This window comes from Vicugna pacos, unplaced genomic scaffold (assembly GCF_048564905.1).
Source record: "Vicugna pacos unplaced genomic scaffold, VicPac4 scaffold_20, whole genome shotgun sequence".
In the NCBI taxonomy this organism is placed as follows: Eukaryota; Metazoa; Chordata; class Mammalia; order Artiodactyla; family Camelidae; genus Vicugna; species Vicugna pacos.
Window position 1 is genome coordinate 95,299,567 of NW_027328741.1, and position 21,991 is coordinate 95,321,557.

Genomic DNA, 21,991 nt, shown 5'->3' on the forward strand with positions numbered 1-21,991 from the left:
GCTCAATATCACTGATTATCAGAGAAATGAAAATCAAAACTACAGTGAGGTATCACCTCACACCAACAACTACAAGAACAACATTAAAAACGACAGAATCCTCTTAGCAAATTAGGATTCAGGAAATATATGTCAACATAACTAAAGTCATTAATTACAGACCCACAGACAACATAACATGCAAAAGTGAAATACTGGAAGCCAAATTAAGGAATAAGATAAGGATGCCCACTCTCACCATTTGTATTAAACACAGTACGTGAAGACCTAGCAACAGAATTCGGACAAGAAAAAAAGTTATTCATGTTGGATTCAATGTCGTAAGTCTGTTATTATTTTAGATGACATGATAATCTATATAGAGAACCCTAAAGATTCTCCACACCAAAACAACTAAAACTAATAAAGACATTTAGCAAAGTAGCATGATTCATGATTAATATACAATAACTGTCACATTTCTTTACACTAAGAATGAAATATTCCATAATTTTAAAAAATCCATATGAAATCAGATCAAAAAATGATAAACCTATGAAAAAACCAAGATAATAAAATCAATAGGACACTGATAAAGAAATTTGAAGATGATGCAAAGAAATGTAAAAAAATCTCATGGTCTTAGTTTAAAGGAATTTATATTGTTAAAATATTCATACTACAAAAGATGTCTACATATATAGAGATTCAGATTGAACTACATGATATTTTCCACAGAACTAAAAACAGTCCTATGATTTGTATGGAACTGCAAAAGAACCAGAACTGCAAAAGTAACAATGAGGGAAAAGAACAAAGTTGGAGGCATAGCCCATAACCCTCCCAGATCTCAGACTATATTACAAAAATACAGTAATCAAAAGAGCACAATGCTGGAAAACAAAGAAATATCTATATCACTGGAATGGAACACAGAGACAGAAATAAAAATCACACCTATGGTCAACTAAACTATGACAAAGGAAACAAAATTATACAATGCCTAAAAGACAGTCATCATCAAGTGATGTTAAGAAAGCTAGACAGCTACATGTAAATCAATGAAATTAGAACACTCCCAGAAGAGGCAAGATGGCGGAGTAGAAGGACGCTCGTAAGTCACCATCTCCCACAAATACAGCAATACCCACATCTACAGACCCACTCAACCAACCAGAGTGCCTGCGGAAATCTGACAGAACATCGCCCTCTTCAAAAGATATAGACGCCAAAAATCTGGTAGGGGAAAAGGAAAAAAGAAAGAACAAAAGGCAAAGCAGCACGGGACGGGTCCCGCGGGGAGGGAGCGGCAAAGGAGGGCAGGAGCTCGCTCACTGGGTCTCCCCTCTCCAACTGAGAGGCCAGCGGGACGGAGGGGGAGCCTCTGAGGCTCGGACCTGTACAGAGTAGACCTTGTCTGACAGAACTAAGTTAAACGGGCACAAAGCGTTCTCCCGACACCCAGCCTGAGACGCGGGCAGGCAGCGGTGGGCAGGGCCAGGCTGCACAAGCCGGGCGGAGGACGGGGGCGGCTGCACGGAGGCAGCCCCTGGGAACTGCAAGGGGCTGGGGGCCGTGGCTGTGGGTGTACAGGACAGAAAAACCTGGGCCCTCTAAAACGGCAAGATTGATGTGTTCTCGGGGGAAGGGTGCCTACCCCCATCTCTGAAAACCCGCAGAAAGTTTTCAGGGGAAGAGAGGTGGGGCTCAGGCACAGCCGCCAAATTCTCCGGTGCTGAACCCTCAGGCGGGGGCGGGGGCGAAACCTTCATCCGCATTGAAGGGTTTAGCAGCCTCAAAGGCCAGACTGAGACTCGCCTACAGCCCGGGGCAGATAGGATCCTTCCATCCTGGACCCTCAGAGAACTTGCTCCACAAAGACAAACAAGGAGCTGGGTCTTGGCTCGGAGCAGGGATGAGGCTGTCCCTCAGTCTTCCCTGAGCCACCCACGGAGCGCCGACCAGGGCGGAGCGCGCAGCCGCACAGAGGAGCGGAGCTACCAGCGGCGCAGGTAGAGGGAGAGCAGCCCCCGCCTGTCGGGCAAGAACACAGCCCCTGACTGAAGTGCTGGGAGGGGGCACGACCCGCCCTCCTACCTGTCCTGTCTACAACATCTGACTATGGCATCCGGAGGGGCAGTGACCCGCCCGCCCACAGCAGAGGAAAGCTGCATCTGACCCTGGGTTAGGAGGAGGAGCGATCTGCTTGCTGACAGGTGCTGGGAGCAGCACAGATGAGGGCGCCAACAGAGGGTTTATGAAAACAAGCTGAGCTACCAAAACAGGACGAAGACAGAAAGACTTCACATTAAAAGCACACAGACTCCAGGAGAACACCGACAACCCCCTTTTTTTTAAATCTGTTTTTACCTGTTCTATTTTCAATTACACCCTTAATTTTTACTTCTTAATTCATTTCTATTTCTCTTGGGTTTTGATGTCCTGTTATTGATTAGACACAGGTTTCAAATACATCTATTCATTTCCCCACCGCTTCTTTTTTTTTTTTTTAGGTTTTAAAAGGACGTCTCAACCCGATTAATACTCTTCTTCACCTTGCTCTTCTATTATTCATTATACACTGTTTTCAAACCCTCTCTCTCCCTTCTTTTAAAAATCTTTCTCTCTCTCTCTTATTTTTTTTCTTTTTTTCTAAGTTCTATTCCTAAATAGGCACTAGACAGATAAAATCCTTAAGATCCAAAATAGACAACTGATACTCCATAAAGCACAATACCAGAGAGGTATGAGCAAGATTAAAAAGCAGAGAAACCTTTCCCAATTAAAAGAACAAGAGGAATCCCCTGAAAGAAAGATCAATGAACTAGACATTGATAGCCAACTAGATCAAGATTTCAAAAAAGGATTGATCAAATTGCTGAAGGAATAAAAAGAGATAGTGTTTAGAGATATAAAATATGTCAAAAATGAAATTGAAGCTATAAAGAAGAGCCAAGAAGAATGGGTAAACTCATTGACAGAGACAAAGAATGACCTAATAGCTGTGCAATGCTGAGTAGTTAATGCAGAGGGACGAATTAGTGATCTAGAAGACAGAGCAATAGAAAGCACCCATTCAGAAGAACTACTAGATAAGCAAAAAAAAAAAAAATGATAATAGCATAAGGGACCTATGGGATAATATAAACAATCCCAATCTTCACATAAGAGGGTTCCCAGAAGGGGAAGAAGAATCAAAGGGGATAGAAAAGGTTTTTGAAGAAATCATGACTGAAAACTTCCCAAACTTAAAGAAGGAATCAGATATCCAAGTACAGGAAGCACAGAGGGTCCCAAAGAGGAAGAATCCAAATAGACCCACACCAAGACATTTCATAATCAAGATGGCCAGAGTCAAGGTTAAAGAAATGATTCTTAAGGCAGGAAGAGAAAAGCAAAGAGTGAATTACAAGGGAACCCCCTAAAGGCTCTCAGCTAATTTCTCTACAAAAACACTACAGGCCAGAAAGGAGTGGAAGATATATTCAAAGCCCTGAATGAAAAAATGATGCAGTCTAGGATACTTTATCCAGCAAGGGTATCCTTTAGGATAGAAGGAGAAATAAAGAGTTTCACAGACAAAAAAAAAAAAAAGCTGCAGGAGTTTAGCAACACTAAACCCACGCTAAAAGAAATATTGAAAGGGCTATTCTAAATAGGAAAGCAGCAGGATGCTACAGAAATGAGAAACTCACCACTGGAAAGGTAATAATTCATGAATTACAAATAAAGAAAACATACAAATCACTGAGAGTGGAAGAGAGAGGCAGGGAAATATAGAATATTTTTTCTTTCTTATTTAAATTTTCTAAAGCGTAAGATGGGATTGAGATCATGTTACTATCAGTTTAATAAAAACAGTTATAATAATAGGTTAATAGATTTATAAAAAAGGGTAACCACAAGTCAAAAATTTACAAGGGAGTCACAAAAATTAAATAAAATCCATGATAATACAAAGGAAAATTACCAAACCACAAAAGGAAGAAGAAAGGAACAAAGAGGATATACCAATTCAACTGCAAAGATAAGTTCAAAATGGCAATAAACACACATCTATCATTAATTACTGCAAATGTTAATGGACTAAATGCTCCAGTCAAAAGATATAGAGTGGCAGACTGGATAATAAAGCAAGAACCTTCAAAATGCTGCCTACAAGAAACCCAATTTAGGGAGAAGGACACATATAGATTGAGAGTGAAAGGATGGTAAAGAATATTCCATGCAAATGGAAAAGCCAAAAAAGCAGGTGTTGCAGTACTAATTTCAGACAAAATAAACTTTAAATCAAAGGCCATAAAGAAAGATAAAGAAGGACATTTAATACTGATTAAAGAAGTGATACAAGATGAAGATATTACACACATCAATATATATACACCCAATATAGGAGCACCTAAGTTCATACAAGAATTACTAACAGAGATAAAGGGGGATATTGATGGGAATACAATCATAGTTGGAGATTTTAACACTGCATTAACATCACTAGACAAATCTTCCAGACAGAAAATAAACAAGGCAACAGAGAAATTAAATACTACAATAGAAAAACTAGATTTGGTGGATATTTTCAGAGCATTACACACCAAAAGAATAGGATATACATTCTTTCCAAGGGAACGTGGAACATTTTCCAGGATCGATCATGTGCTTGGGCACAAAAGAAACCTCAACAATTTTAAGAAGATACAAATTATCCCAAGCATCTTTACTGACCACAATGCCATGAAACTGGAAATCAACAACAGAGAAACAAAGGAGAAAAAAAGGAAAGCATGGAGATTAAACAATATGTTATTGAAAAACCAATGGATCAATGAGGAAATTAAAGCTGAAATTAAAAAAATACCTTGAGACAAATGATAATGTAAGCACAACCACTCAAAACCTATGGGACACAGCAAAGGCAGTGCTAAGAGGGAAGTTTATAGCGATACAGGCTTTCCTCAAAAAAGAAGAACAATCTCAAATAAACAAGTTAACCCACCAAAGGACAAAAAGCCCCAAAAAGCAGCAGAAGGAAGGAAATAATAAAGATCAGAGAGAAATTAAATACAATTGAGATTAACAAGACCATAGAAAAATCAACCAAACCAAAAGCTGGTTTTTTGAAAAAGTAAATAAAATCGACAAACATCTGGCCAAACACACATAGAAGAAAAAAGAGAGAGCACAAATTACAAAATAAGAAAGGAAAACTGAGAAATTACAACAAACAAAATAGAAATAAAGAATATCATACGAGAATATTATGAAAAACTATATGGAACCAAACTGGATAACCTAGAGGAGATGGACAAGTTTCTGGAAACATACTGTCCACCAAGACTGAATCAAGAAGAAACTGAACACTTGAACAATCCGATCACTAGAAAGGATATAGAAATAGCAATTAAAAACCTCCCTACAAATAAAAGTCCAGGACCAGATGGCTTCAACGGGGAAATCTACCAAACATACAAAGAAGAACGCATACCAGTCCTTCTCAAATTCTTCCAGATGATTGAAAAGGAGGGAATACCCCCAAATACATTCTATGAAGCCACCATCACCCTGATACCAAAACCAGGCAAAGACACTACAAAAAAAGAGAATTATTGGCCAATATCACTGATGAACATAGACGCCAAAATCCTCACCAAAATTTTAGCAAATTGAATCCAACAACACATAAAAAAGATTATACATCATGACCAAGTGGGGTTCATCCCAGGGACACAAGGCTGGTTCAACATACGCAAATCAATCAATGTAATACATCACATCAACAAGAGAAAGGACAAAAACCACATGATCATCTCAATCAATGCAGAAAAAGCATTTGATAAAATTCAACACTCATTTATGATAAAACTCTCGCCAAAGTGGGTATAGAGGGAACATATCTCAACATAATAAAAGCTATATATGACAAACCTACAGCCAGCATAGTACTCAATGTTGAAAAACTCAAAAGCTTCCCACTAAAATCTGGGACAAGACAAGGATGCCCACTATCACCCCTCCTATTCAACATAGCCCTGGAAGTCCTACCTACAGCACTGAGGCAAGAGAAAGAAATAAATGGATCCAGATTGGAAATGAAGTGATAAAAGTGTCATTATATGCTAATGACATGTTTCTATATATAGAAAACCCTAAAAGGTCCACACAAAAGCTACTAGATTTGATTGAAGAATTCAGGAAGGCAGCTGGTTACAAAATTAACTTTCAAAAATCAGTTGCATTTCTTTATACTAACGATAAATCAACAGAAAAAGAAAGTAAAGAAACAATGCCCTTTAAAATAGCACCCAAAATAATAAAATATCTGGGAATAAATCAAACCAAGTAGATGAAAGAATTAAACACAGAAAACTATAAACCGTTGATGAAGGAAATAAAAGAAGACTTTAAAAAATGGAAAGATATTCCATGCTCCTGGATTGGAAGAATCAATATTGTTAAACTGGTCACACTGCCCAAGGCAATCTACAGATTTAATGAAATTCCTATCCAGTTACCCAGGATATATTTCATAGAAGTAGAACAAATCATAATAAAATTTATATGGAACCATCAAAGACCTAGAATTGCCAAAGCATTGCTGAAGAGAAAGAAAGAGCCTGGAGGAATAACTCTCCCAGACTTCAGACAATACGATAGAGCTACAGTCATCAAGACAGCATGGTATTGGTAACAAAACAGACATATAGACCAATGGAACAGAATAGAGAATCCAGAAATGAACTCACAAACATTTGGTCAACTCATATTCGACAAAGGAGGCAAGAATATACAATGGAAAAAAGACAGTCTCTTCAGCAAATGTTGGGAAAACTGGACAGCAGCATGTAAAACAATGAAGCTAAAACACTCCCTTAAACCACATACAAAAATCAACTCAAAACGGATTAAAGACTTAAACATAAGACAAGATAAAATAAACCTCCTAGAGGAAAATATAGGCAAAACATTATCTGACATGTATTTCAAAAATTTTCTCCTAGAAGAAATAAAAGCAAGAATAAAGAAATGGGACTTAATGAAACTTACAAGCTTCTGCACAGCAAAGTAAACCAGAAGTAAAACAAGAAGGAAACCTACAGAGTGGGAGAAAATTTTTGCAAGTGAAACTGACAAAGGCTTGATGTCCAGAATATATAAGCAGCTCGTACGACTCAAAAAGAAAATAATAAACAACCCAATCCAAAAGGGGGCAGAAGACTTAAACAAGCAATTCTCCAAGGAAGACATACAAATGATCAAAAGGCACATGAAAAAATGCTCTATATCACTAATTATCAGAGAAATGCAAATCAAAACTACAATGAGGTATCACCTCACACCAGTCAGAATGGCAGTCATTCAAGAATCCAAAAATGACAAATGCTGGAGAAGCTGTTGAGAAAGAGGAACCCTCCTACACTGCTGGTGGGAATGCAGGTTGGTGCAGCCACTGTGGAAAACATTGTGGAGATTCCTCAAAAGACTAGGATTAGATTTAACATATGAGCCAGGAATCCCACTCCTGGGCTTGTATCAACAAGGAAATCAACTTCAGGATGACACCTGCACCCCAATGTTCATAGCAGCACTATTTACAATAACCAAAACATGGAAACAGCTTAAATGTCCATCAACAGGTGACTGGATAAAGAAGATGTGATATATTTATACAATGGAATACTACTCAGCCATAAAATCCAACAACATAATGCCATTTGCAGCAACATGGTTGCTCCTAGAGAATGTCATTCTAAGAGAAGCAAGCCAGAAAGAGAAAGAAAAATACAATATGAGATCGCTCATATGTGGAATCTAAAAAAGAAAAACAAAAACAAACAAACAAACAAAAACAAAGCAAAAATACAGTTCAGAAATAGACTCATGGACAGAGAATGCAGAATTGTGGTGAGGAGGGTGGTAGATGGTGGGAAGGGATAGATGGGGATTTCAAAATTGTAGAGTAGATAAACAAGATTACACTGTATAACACAGGAAAATATACACAAAATGTTATGCTAAATCACAGAGAAACAAATGTGACAATGAGTGTGTATATGTCCATAAATGACTTAAAATTTGTGCTGAACATTGGAATTTGACCCAAAATTGTAAAATGATTATAAATCAATACAAAATGTTAAAAAAAAAACCCAAAAAAGAACACTCCCACACACTGTACAAATATAAACACAAAATGATTTAAATATCTGAATCTAATATATGACAAAATATAACTCCAGGAAACTAACATAGGCAAAACAAGACATAAATTGTAGCAAAATTTTCTTATGTCCCTCTCCCAAGCTGAAAACAATAAAAGCAAAATAAACAAAAAGGTCCTAATTAAACTTAAATGCTTTTACGCAGCAAAGTAAACAAAATGAAAAGATGAAATTCCAAATGGGAGAAAACATTTGGAAACAATTCAATTAACAAGAGGCTAATTTCAAAAATACACACATCGCTCATAGAACTCCATTTCAAAAATCTACAAACAACTCAGCCAGAAAATGAGCAGAAGACAATTCTCCAAAGAAGACACACAAATGACAAACAGGAACATAAAGTTATGCTCACATTGCTAATCATTATACAAAGGGAAGACAAAAATAAAATAATGTTTTACCTCACACTAGTGAGAAGGGCTGTCATGCAAATGTCTACAAATAATAAAGACTAAGGTGGCTGTGGAGAAAAAGGGACTCTCCAACGCTGTTGGTGGGAATGAATATTGGTGCAACAACATTGGAAACTGTATGGAAGTTCTTTAAAAAATAAACATAGACCTATCATATGATGCAGCAATCCCAATCCTGGGCATATAAAAGATGAAACCTGAAAACAAAGAATCCTAGGGTAAAACATAAGAAGTACACTCTGACATTGGACTTAATTTGATTTTACATATGTTTCCTCTTGCAAGGGAAGCAGAAGCAAATCTAACAAAATATGATTGTATCACTGTAAACAGATTTACACTGCTGAAGAAATGATCAATAAAATGAAAAGTCAACCAACACAATGGGAGAATATATTTTCAAGTGATATTTTCCAAACTAGTGTTAATATCCAAAATATATGGCAAACTCTTACCCCAGAACAACAACAAAAAATACCAAACAATCCAATTAAAAAAAGTTCATAGCAATGAACAGATAGATCTGAATCAATTTTTTGTAGAAAACATATGGTTGGCTAAATGACACATGAAATTATATTCAGATTTATAAATTATTAGGAAAGTCATAAACCATAAATGAGACAAGAACTGACAATTGTCAGAAGGCTCTCATCAAAAAGAAAGGAAATAAATGATGGTGAGATTGTGGAGAACAAGGAACACCGTGGACACTCTTGATAGGAATGCAAAGTATTGATTCCAGTGCATATATACATCAAATTTTTTTCATCCAGTTTGCTATCAAGGGATGTTGGGTGTAGGCCCCTGTCTGAAGGCTCTAGAGAATAAGCCCATGGGCTGAAATGATAAACAAGCTGTGAGGAATGTCACATATCCAGGCTGGATAAAAAATGGCCTAATCAATGTATCTAGTATGGATGGCTGGATAGCCTATGCTGGGTAAGATCCTCAGATGAGGACAAACTAAGACAGGCACAGCCGGCTGCATAAGAGATGGCCTACTTAATGAATTTCCGTGATGAACTTTAAAACAATCCTTGATTATTTAACATCCTGTGCTTACTGCAGGAGCATGGGGACATAAATAGTTTATGTTTATTCACATTGTTATAACTTAGATGATATGTGAGGCATTGTGCATGTCCTATATAAAACCTTCTTCTAAGAATCAATAAACAGAGAACTGCTTCGCTTCTCTCCACACAGTGTTTGTGTGTATATGATATCGTGCCACTGACAGGGTTAATTTAATTTGTTGGGAGTATCATAAAAGGATGTTGCATTATATACAATGCTCTTTCTGCACCTATTGAGATGATTATGTGTTTTATTTCTCATTCTATTAGTGTGGCATGTCACCTTTATTGATTTGAATATTTTGAAGTATCCTTAAACCCAGGGATAAATCCCTTTACTCATGTATGTGTATGATACATTAAATGTGTTGTTGAATTCATTTTGCCTGTGTTTTGTTGAGAATTTTGGCACATATGTTCATCAGGGATAATATTCTATATTTTGCATATAATGTCCTTTCTAGCATTGTTATGCAAATAAATCTGGCATCATAAAACAAGTTTGGAATCTTTCACCCCCTTCAAATTCTTGGAAGATTTGGGGTAGAATTGGTGAATAATTGTCTTCAAATGTATGACAGAATTCAGCAGAAAATTCGTCTTGTAAATTTTTACTAGTTTGGAAAGTTTGCATTATTTTTGTACTCTTACACTCTTTTGCCCTGTTTAATTTTCTTATTTCTTCTTGATTCGGTATTGGAAGACATATGTTTCTGGAAATATGTCTTTTGTTCTAGGTCATTCAAATTGTTGGCTAGTGGTAATTTCTTATGATGATTTGCATCTCTACAACATCAGTGGTAATATCTTCTCTTTTATTTCTAATATTATCTGAGTCATTATTTTCTTAGACAACCTAAACTTTTGTCCACTTTATGTTAAAAAGAAACAGAGTTAAGTATATTTTTTTATCTTTTCAACTGTTTCTCTTGTTATTTGACTTACTCTCATTCATTTAATTTTCTTCTTTATTCTTTGTTTTCACCTAAATTCTTGATGTGTAATGTTAAGAAGTGTGAATCTTTGTATTTCATTTATTATTAAATATTTTTTATTTAGTTATTATTTATTTATTTATTTATTTACATATTTATTCATTTATTTATCATTGAAATACTGCCATTTACAATGTGTCAATCTGTGATGTATAGCACAGTGTTCCCATACATGCATATATTTGTGTGCCTATTAAAGTTTACTTCACGATATTTAACTTACTGCCCTGTGTCATAGAAAAGAAATTTTGAAAAAATCTATTTTTATATATAGTGGATAGCTTTTATAAATCTACAGCTCCCAAATATATACTCTCGCAGCCCTTTTTGGAAGTAATCATAAAATTGTTTATTAGATCTGCGACTGTGTTTCAGTTTTGTAGATAAAATTGTAGTGTTCTCATCCAAATTTTTTTTTAAGGTTCCACATATGTCATGTCATGTATTATTTTTCTTTCTCTTTCTGGCATTTTTCAATTAGATTGACACTTTTGGGGACATCCATTTTGCTTCAAATGTCATAGTTTTACCATTTTTCATTGCAGAATATTATTCCAATGTGTAAATACGGCATAACTTCTGAATACTGTCATCTGTTGTTGGACGATAAGGTTGCTTCCATGTCTTTTGTATATAGCACTGCTAAGAACATTGGGGTGCAGAAGTCTTTTTGAATTAGACTTCACTTTGATATATACCCAGAAGTGAGATTGCTGGATTGTATCTTAATTCTGTTTTTATTCTTTTGAGGAATCCCCATCCTGGTTTCCACAATGACTGCACCAAACTACATTCCTACCAACAGTGTAGGAGGGTTCCCTTTCTCCACAGCTTCCCCAGCATCTGTTGTTTGTGGACTTTTGAATGATGGCCACTGTGAGTATTGTGAAGTGATAATTCATTATAATTTTGAATTGCCCTTCTCTGATAATGAAACTGAGCAATTTATTTTTTCATATATCTATGTATCATTTGTATGTCTTTATTGGAGAATTGCTTTTTTAGGGCTTCTGCCCATTCTCAGATTGGGTTTCTTTTTTTTATTATTATTATGTTGTATGAAGTCTTTGTATTTTGGAAATTAAGACTTTGTCAGTTGCATCATTTCTTAATATTTTCTTTAATCCTGTAGGTTGTCATTTTGCTTTTTGTCTGGTTTGCTTTGCTGTGCAAAAGCTTATAAGTTAAATTAAGTCCCATTTACTAATTTTGCTCTTACATCCATTACCTGGGTAGGCTGTTCTAGGAGGTCATTGCTGAGATTTATCTCAGAGTGTTTTGCGTATTAACTCTTCTAGGAGATTTACTGTGTCTTGCCTTTCATTTGAAACTTCAAGCCATTTTTTGCTTATTCTTGTGTATGGAGTGAAGGAGTGTCCTAACTCAATTGCTCTGCATGCTGCTATCCAGTTTTCCCAACACCATTTGGTGAAGAGATGGTCTTTTCTCTGTCATATTCTTGGCTACTCTGTCAGAGATTAATTGAACATAGGCCTGAAGATTTATTCCTAGGCCCTCTATTCTGTTTCAATGGTCCATATGAATTTTTCTGTATCAATATCATGTTATTTTGTTTATTATAGCTCTGCAATATTGTTTGGAGACCTGGTGGTTTATTCCTCCAGCCTCTTTCTTTTTCTTGAATATTGCTTTGGAAATGATGGATATTTTATGACTCTGTGTAAATCTTAGGAGTATTTGTTTCAGTCAAAAAAAAGTTTTGAATAATTTGATAGGAAATCAAATTAAGTCTGTGGATTGCCTTGGGCGGTATGGGCATTATAACAATATTGTTTCTTCCATTACAAGTTCATTGGGTATCTTTCCACATCTTCAGATCTTTTTTGAATTCCTCAATCAATGTTTTCTAGTTCTCCATGTATAAGTCATTCACCTACTTGGTCAGATTTATTCTTAAACATTTTATAGTTTTGGGTGCAGTTAAAAAAGCGGTTGTTTCTATACTTTGTTTTCCTGTTGATTAAATAGTAGCATAAAGAAATGCAATTGGTTTTCCTACATTACACTGGGTACCTTGCCCAGTTCCTTTTTTAGCCTAAGTAATTTTTTTGTGAAGCTTTTTCGGTTTTCTATATATAGAGTCATGTCTGCTTATCATGGCAATTTTACCTCTTCTTTTCCAGTCTGAATGCTTTTATTTCATTTTCTGGCCTGATCGTTGTGGCTAAGATTTCCAAGACTATATTGAATTGAAATTGTGAGAATGGGCAAACTTGACTTGTCTCAGGTTTTTCTGGGAAGGGTTTTGGTTTTTCACCACTTAGCATTTTGCTGGCTATATGTTTGTCATAAATAGCTTTCATTAGCTGAGATATGGTCCCTTTGTGCCCACTGTGATAAGAACTTTTATAGCAAATAGTGGTTAAATTTTATCAAATGCTTTTTCTTTATCTACTGAGATGATTATGTGGTTTTTTGTCCTCTCTTTTGTTGATATGTTGTATCAAAATTGATTGACTGATTTGCATATGTTCAACCATCCTTGTGTTCCTGGGAAATACCTAACTTGACCATGGTGTATAATCTTTTCTTACATGCTGTTAGATTTTGTTAGTTAATAATTTCTTAAAGACATTTACATCTGTGTTTATCAATGATATTGACCTATAGTTTTGTTTTGGGGTAATGTCTTTGTTTGGTTTTCGTATCAGGTTGATGTTGGCCTTATGGTTTGAGTTTGGGTGTACTCTCTCCATATCAATTTTTGGAAGAGATTGAGGAGGAGTGCTATGGATTTTTTCTCTCTATGTTTGGTCAAATTCCCCAGTGAATCTATTTGGGTCTGAATATTTGTTTGCAGAGATTTTTTATTTTATTGATAATTCTATTTCATTTCTGGTGATCTGTCTTTTCAAATGGTCAGTTTCTTCTTAATGCAAAAATGGTGGGCTGAATATTTCCTGAAACTTCTCCACTTCTTCCTGGTTATCCCATTTGTTTCCATATAGTTGCTCATGGTATTCCCTTATATTTTCCAAATTATTTGCAGAATTTATAGTTTCTCCATTTTCATTTCTTATGTTATTTGTGTTCTCTCTCTATTCTTGTGATGAGTCTGTCCAGAGTTTTGTCAATTTTGTTTACTATTTCAAAGAATTGTTTGATTTTTTCTATTTTTAATCTCTATTTCAATTGTTTCTTCCTTGATCGTTATTTCCCTCTTTCTGTTGACTTTTGGTTTTGTTTGTTCTTCTTTTCATGATTAGTTTACATAGAACATTAGATTATTTATTTGAAATTGCTCTTCTACTTTGAGGAGAGCCTTGTCACTATGAACTTCCCTCTTAAGCCGGCTTTAACTGTATTCCATAAACATTGCATAGTGTTTTGTCATATTTCTCAAGGTTTTTTTTAAATTTCTTATTTTACTTCATCAGCTCCCCCCCTTGTTTTAGTACCATGTTGTTGAATCTACATGCTGTCATTTTTTCTCTCTGTTTTTCTGTGATTGAATTCTAGTTTCATGTTATTATACTCAGAAAAGATACTTGAAATAATTTTTATCTTCTAAAATTTGTTAAGGCTTCTTCTGTGCCTGAGTACATAATCTTTCCTAGAAAACATTCCATGTGCACTGGAAAAGAATGTATATTCTGTTTTGGGGAGAAGTACTGTTATGAAAATATAAACCAAATCCAATTATGTTATCATATCTTTTAGTATCTTTGTTCCCTTATTAATTTTCTGTCTGAAAGACCAGTCTGGTGATGATAATGGGGTGTTATAATTTCCTACTGTGATTGTATTCCCATCAGTTTCTCCCTTTTCATCTATTAGTATTTGCTTTATGTATTTAGGTGCTCCTGTTGTGAGTGCATGTATCTTAATGTGTATAAAACCCTCATTTTGTATTTCTCCTTTAATCACCATATCATGTCCTTGTTTATCTTTCTCTATGGCCTTTCTTGTAAAGTCTCTTTTGTGTGAAGTCAGTACTGCTAGTCCTGCTTTCTTGTCATGTCCATTAGCATGGAATATATTTTTCCATCTTCTGACATTCAATTGATGTGTATTCCTCTTACAAAATTGGGTCTCTTGTATGCTTCAAAATGTAGGGTCTTGTTATATTATCCCATCTGACAATATATATCTTTTGATTGAATCACTAAGTGCATTAACATTTGTGATAATTATTGAGAGACTGGTGTTTATTTCCATTTTGAACATTTTCCATTTGATTTTGTATTTCCTTTTTGTTCACTTCTTTTTCTTTTTGTGGTTTGATAAGTTTTCTTTTATTATCTTGGTTTCTATTTGTCTTTGTGACTTCATTGTAAGCTTTTGACTTATGGTTAACCTCTTTTGTATATATATTGACCAGTTATTGTATCTGTTTATTTTAACTGATAGGAATACAAATTCTAACCCATCATAAAGAGAACAGAAACAAGAAGAAAATACTCTGTATTTTGCTATTTCACTCTCTAACCCTTAAAAATTTTGATGTCCTCTTTTTAACATCATGTTTATTCTATTGTAAGTCATTGTAGCTATTACTTTTTTAATAATGCCTTTCTCATTTCTATGGCATACTGCTTCTTTTTTTCTTAGAGTAGATTTTCATTATTTCTATTTCTGTCGCTAATTTCTTTTAGTATTTGCTTTTGTGGAAGTTATTTATCTCTCCTACTATTCTAAAGGATAGCCTTGCTTGATAAATTATTTTAGATTACAGCTTTCTTTCATTCAGGACTTTGAATATGTCTTGTCACTGCCTTCTGACTGTTGTATTTGTGCAGGAAATGTGTTTACAAATATAATGTATATAATTATATATATATATGTAAGGAATACATACAAATGAACTTAACGAATAAGATGAAAAACTATACGTTAAAAAATAGAAACCATTGATGAAGGAAATTAAAACTGATTCAAAGAAATGAAAAGATCTCTTATGTTAATGATGTGAAACTATATGGTTGAAACAACCATACAACCCAAAGCAATCTACATTTAGTGTAATTCATGTCAAAATACCCATGAGATTTTTGCATTAAATAGAAAAAATAACTTCAAAATATATATGTAACTACAAAGATCATGAGTTGTCAAAATAAACTTGAAAAAGAGTATTAAATCAATTAGTGTAATATTCTCTGATGTTAAACAGTCCTACAAAGCTTTAGTAATTTAAACAACATGATTCTGGCTCAAAAACAGACACCAATCAATAGAAGAGAATTGAGCAACCAGATATAATCCCTCACACCTATGATCAATTAACCCATGAAAAATGAAGCAAGAGTATAAAATGAAGAAAACACATTCTCCTCAATATGTAGTGCTGGGGAGATTGAAAATGTGAAACATAGATTAGAGTATTTCCTCACATTGTATGCAATCCATGAGCACAGAATATCTTTTATTTCTTTTGTATACTTATATTTATTACACCTTTAATTTATAGAACTATGTTTAGATCTTTTATTTCACTTATCAAATTTATTCCTATTTTATTCTTTTTGGTATAAATGTACACACAACTGTTTTCCTAATTCCTTATTCTGATAATGTGATGTTAGTGTATAAACAGGCAACATATATTTGTATATTGATTTTGTATTCTGCAAGTTTGCTAAGTTTGTTCATTATTTCTAGCATTCACTGGAGGAGTGAATGGAGTTTTCCATCTGTGTATAATTATGTCATTTGTAAAAATTCTACTGCTTGTTTACTAGTTGGAAGCCTTATATAATTTTTCTTGACTAGTTTTTCTGGCTAGGACTTTGAGTAGTGTAATTTAGGACTTGTGAAAATGAGCTACTTTTTCTTATTACTTGACCAGAAGAAAACCTTCCTGTATGTTAACATTGAACTTGATTTTTGTCATGGGTTTTTCATATATGGCTTTTATTATGTTTAGTTATATTTTATTTAAAGCAAATTTGTTAAGGTTTTTTTGTATACAAAAGTTAAGATCAGTTCTGTCAATAATTTTCCTACATTTTCTGAGATTGTCACTTTTGAATTCTCTGTTTTTTAATTGATGGTATCACATATATTGATTTGCATTTGTTAAATAATACTTATGAAACAGGACTAAATCAAACTTAACTATAGTTTATAATACTTATAATATGCCATGAAATCAGGTTGCTAATATTTATTTAGAATGTAATATACACATACAGAAGGAAAAATATACATTGTAGCTTGAGTGTACATTTATTTATTTAAAAATTTTATCTCTCATTTTGAATTTGGCTTATGTTTAATGGAAATTATTTCTAAATAAAGAATATAACTCTTGGTATAACTGAATTTACTACAGTTTACTGATACAGAACATAGCTATTATTTACAATTAGTGCACAAATCACTTGTCTTAAAATGCCATATTATATTAACAATGCCAACTGATTCAGGACTGGGAAACATAATGCTTCCTAAAATGCATTATGTGGTGTTTTCCACACCAACCCACATATACACTTATTTCTTTGTTTTTTTGATTGTTTGTTTGCCCCTTAATGGAGGCACTGCTTATAGAACCCAGGATCTTGTGCATAAGTGTATTTATCAACATCATTTTGGAGCACTTAACAGAATCCAAAAGAGTATGGATTATAAAGATGACAGGAAAATTTATTCCTTCTAGGGACTGAAAAACCTCTGAGTGAAAGAATGGTAAAAATAAACATTTGTATGTATACAATAAGATTTTCTCTTGTGTAATTTTAAAGTAGAATATTAAATTACATTAGTTTTACATATAGCACTGAAGTACAATTAAAAACAAAATTTCCCCACTTTGAGATTTCTTAAATTTGATTGATTAAAGTTTTATAATTTTAATTCATAAATATTTACCATTTATTTATAAACATACCAAAGAAATTGACATTTATTCTGCTCATGTTTTGAATATAGAGCTACTTTTTTAAGGTACACAGATAAATAATTACTTCCATTTCCAAATCAACTTATGTTTCACTTTAATTACAAAAGATAATGAAATAGTTATAAATTTTCTGTACAAGTTTTACACAAATTTCACTTTAAATTCCAAAACTTTAAAATTATTTTATTTACTTTGAGCATTATTTATACTCTGTTCACCAAACTGGTATAAATTTGTGTACAAAAGGAAGGAGAATTTTTTTTATTTCATAGACCCCAAAATTAAATTATTTAAAAAGATTTTGTGGGGATAATATTTGCAGATCACACTATAAAAATAAGCATCTTATATGATTCATTTTCACTGGATGAATGAGAAGGAAACACTGGCTGAATGTTAATCTTGGGTTGCTAGGAGACCAGACGTTTTGTGATGTCACAGCTACTCAGGTTGAGAACCATTGTGATGGCCTACCAGTTTAAATGTGCAGGCTTGCCAGAGCAGCATTTGAAGCTGTAGTGCTCAAAACCATGCAGAATAGAAAAGTAGCTGCAGAAAAAGTTATTTGAGATGGCACTTGTTTCTTCAGAAATTCAAGATAAGTTTCCTAAAGATGGGTCAACTGGTTCAGGAAACTCCAGTAGATCTCTATTTTGTGATCAAATATTCTCTGGGGACTTGGACTTGAGGTCTATGATTGAAGAAATTGATTCTCTGACTTTGTCAGAAGGATCCTTGATAAAAAGACCATGTTACACACATTGTGACTCTGAACCAGTTGGAGATAATGATTTTCGCTCTCTGAAATTTCCAAGAAAACTCTGGAAAATGTATGGGGGTGACCAATTTAAATCCATCTGGTGGGATGATAATGGATCTTCCATAGTGATTGATGAAGATGTCTTTAAGAAGGAAGTTTTGGAAAGAAAGGCCCCTTTCAGAATATTTGAACCTGGAAGTATGAAAAGTTTAGTTATACAGCTAAAGCTTTATGGGTTTAGGTAATTGCAGCAGAATTTTCAAAGATCTGCTTGTCTAGCTGTCTTTATGGCAGAAGAAAAAGAAGTCTATATTTTAAACAAGGTATTCACAAAGTTTAGTTACAACTTGGTAACTTAGATATAAAATTTAATTTTGTACATCAATCTATGGTAACATAAATGGAAAGCTTTTTTGAAAATTGTATAAAACTACTAAGGCTATAATTCTTAATTTTTTATAAAAATGAGGATAGTGCCTTAAGTAGTCAAGATTATGATAAACTTTGCTAGCAACTATGAATCTTAACAGAAATCTAAATAAAGGTATTAAAGCTGTTTTCAAAAGTGGCTTTCACCGTTACTGCAAATGCTAACTTCTTAAACTTGATGACTGTATTATTTAAATGTGTATATTCGAAATAAGGAATTTCAAAAAATAGTCAGAATTGCTCATATTTTGATGATATTATCTTTGCATTGTAAACGTGAAATCTGAGGTTTTATAGGTTAGGCTTATTGTAGTCTTCTAATTTGGTTTAAAATATTACTAAAATCTTTCCACTTTGATTGTAGCTGCAATTCTACCATATTTCAAATTTTAAACGAGGCTGTCCCCAAATTTTAGTGAGAATAAAAATAAGAGTTGAGATTAAAAATGTCTCTCTGGTATCTTCATTGGCTGAAGATTTCAACAAGAAGCACTTTATAGGAGGGGGTAATATAGATAATCATAATTCTGATTTTGTGGCTGACACTAGTGGAGAAAGTGCATTTTTACCTTCTCCTAATTTAAACATGCCTCTTAACAGAAAGCCCTCTACTAGCCATATAATTGGTGATACAAATACCCCGATCAGAGGTGTTTTTTCTCCTTCATCATCAGTGTCAGTTAGACCACGAGAACAAATTGCAGTGGATCAATGTGCTACTTTAAATCAGTTGACCACTATCCACAGGCACTCCCAAAGCAGCTAAACTGAAGCAAATGGCTGTGCTGTGAACTTCATTACAACTACAACTTCTATTTCTCATTACAGCATCTTGTCTCCCATACAGGGCAATTATTTTGGACTGATGGTGGAGCCTTCTACTTTTCCAAATAGATATCACAACATATCTGCCCATGAAGGTCGTTTTTCTAAACTTCAACCAGGGAGCAACCCACGGTTTCCATTGCCAGTGATAGCTGATACATCAACTACCTCTCTTTCAAGGCCAACTCATCAGCTATCTTCAGTTTAATAACGTCATCCTAATTACAATTGATCTACCAGAGGACTACCAGATTATGCAGGATAGCAAAGATTAAAATTTATGATGGCAAATGTCGACATATATCTGCAATATTCTTATTTGAACAATAAACATAAATGTGTACCTGTATTGTCCTTATATTTTTTAAAATAGAGTAAAGATTTAAACTCGAGACTAAGTTAGCATTTAAAGAAAAAAAGAGATATTTGATTGATATGATCATTTGATGGAACAATATGTGAGTAAATTTATATAATTTCTTGTAAGGAAGAAGAGAAAATGGAAGAATTTGGAAAAAGACAAAAACATGGAGAGAGGGAACAGTACTAAGTGGTTTCTGGTTGATCCTGGAAAGTATTTAAAGTGTTAAGTTATGATAGGTTGGAACAGGAGATAAATGCAGGAACCGGCTCAGGAGTCATGGTCTCTATTATGTCATCCCTGGAATCATAACAGTCACGTGATGTAATCTCAGATGGCACATTCAGCATGAGGTAGAATTTAAGAAGTAATTTTTTCTATGGTCTTCTTTGTGCTGTTCTCAATGCATTTCAATTGGTGCTTTCTTTTCCTCCCTCAAGGGTCTGCACTATATTTTCTAGTGAAAATTTAATGTTGCTTTTATGTTCCAGCCAAAGATATGCTTACATCCTCAGAGGGGCACTTAAAGCATTTCCAAATCTAAGTCCACATCTCAACATAGTTTAGTCATTTCTTTATAGATCTGGCATCTGGCTACCTTGGAATATCTTTATGTTTCACTGTATCTGGAGATATATCCAGGCAAATGCTTGTCAACCATATTAACTCCAACCTCAAAACTGTTGCTCCATCTCATCCTTGGACTTAGGATGTCCTCCATTTACCTACTTAGATTTTCCCAGTCTCAGAACAGAAAGCACCTCCTCCAGATGTTTTCTATCCAACTTTCCTTGTCTAACTTGGATACCAGCACTGTAAGCACAACACGTGCCACAAGATGCATTTTATTATTTAGTGAATGAAAAATACATGTTGACTTTAAGCAAAATCTACTTTCCTGAAGCAACAAAACTCTCATGGTTTTCAAACTATTTCGTTATGGTCTTTACTCTTCACCACAAACTAGCTCTTTTCATAGCCCATGGACTAGTCATTCAAGACAGTAGTGGAGGTAGGTACAGGAGACAAAGTATTATTTTCTTCTTAATTCATGCCTCCAGAGGCCTAAAGCATTCCATTCTCATTTGCTGGAATTTTTCCTGTCTCTTCATCACCCACCCACCCCAAAATAGCTGATTCTCTTCCCCATACCAATAACTATACTGCCTTCTAATTAATTTACTTCTTAGAATCAGAGCTTCGTCCAGAAGAGACAGTGCCATTGCATATATTTAATACAGGTTTATAGACACCACACAAATTTTGCCACTTCTAACCTTAACACAGGAAGTATCTAAGAGGTACTAGAACCTTGGTAGTGGTGGTCATATTCAGAAACTAAATAGCAATCTAAAATGTGTGGACTAGAAGGAGGTGAGGGTGGTAGAATTTAAAATTTGTCCAACTGCAAGAATATAAAATTTCTGCAGATATTAAGAAATATAAAATATTCATGGAAGACTATGAGTAATTCCCTTTTACTTAAAATAAAAGGTGAAGCATTTTCAGAATGTGAAATGCCCTGAAATGCTGGAAAATTTGTAGGCAATGTCAGGGTATCTAAGGCTTCTGGTCATAATCATGCATCCAGTGTCAGCTGATAAGAATGAAATGGCAATATTGAGTCCAAAAATGTGTCACCAATTGTGAATAAAGCCTTTGATAATCTTGAGAATTGGCAAATGGGCCAGGGTAAGCTCACGCAACATTCCGCCAATATGTCCTTTACCAAGAGAAGAAAAGAGACCACTTGCAGTAGGAGATCTGTGTATGGACAGCAGTGGTTGTTCCTACAACAGAAACATCAAGATTTTAAGTTTGTCAGCACAAATATGATGGTGGCTATGTTGTTGTTTACATTAGCAGTCTGGGGTTCAGATGGGATGGTTCAGCAGCTAGTTTCCATCTCTCTTATTAGACAGTGGGTCTTACCGTGATCATCTTAACAATGTTCTATACTGATAAGTCAAAAGCAACAGTTTACTTTCAAAATTAGAAATCCTAAAGAAGAATATTATTTGTTAGTCTATCTGTTGTTTTCTACCTGGGAAAAGCTAGACTATTGG

At 34.5% G+C, this 21,991-nt stretch overlaps 1 long non-coding RNA gene across 1 annotated transcript; it reads left to right on the plus strand.

The window, feature by feature from the left end:
* The first annotated feature begins 18,370 nt into the window (after positions 1–18,370).
* LOC140693856 (uncharacterized) lies at positions 18,371–19,913 on the plus strand. Its single transcript, XR_012069559.1, has 2 exons — positions 18,371–18,633; positions 19,587–19,913. It is a non-coding gene; the product is annotated as an uncharacterized lncRNA (long non-coding RNA).
* The last annotated feature ends 2,078 nt before the right edge of the window (positions 19,914–21,991 follow it).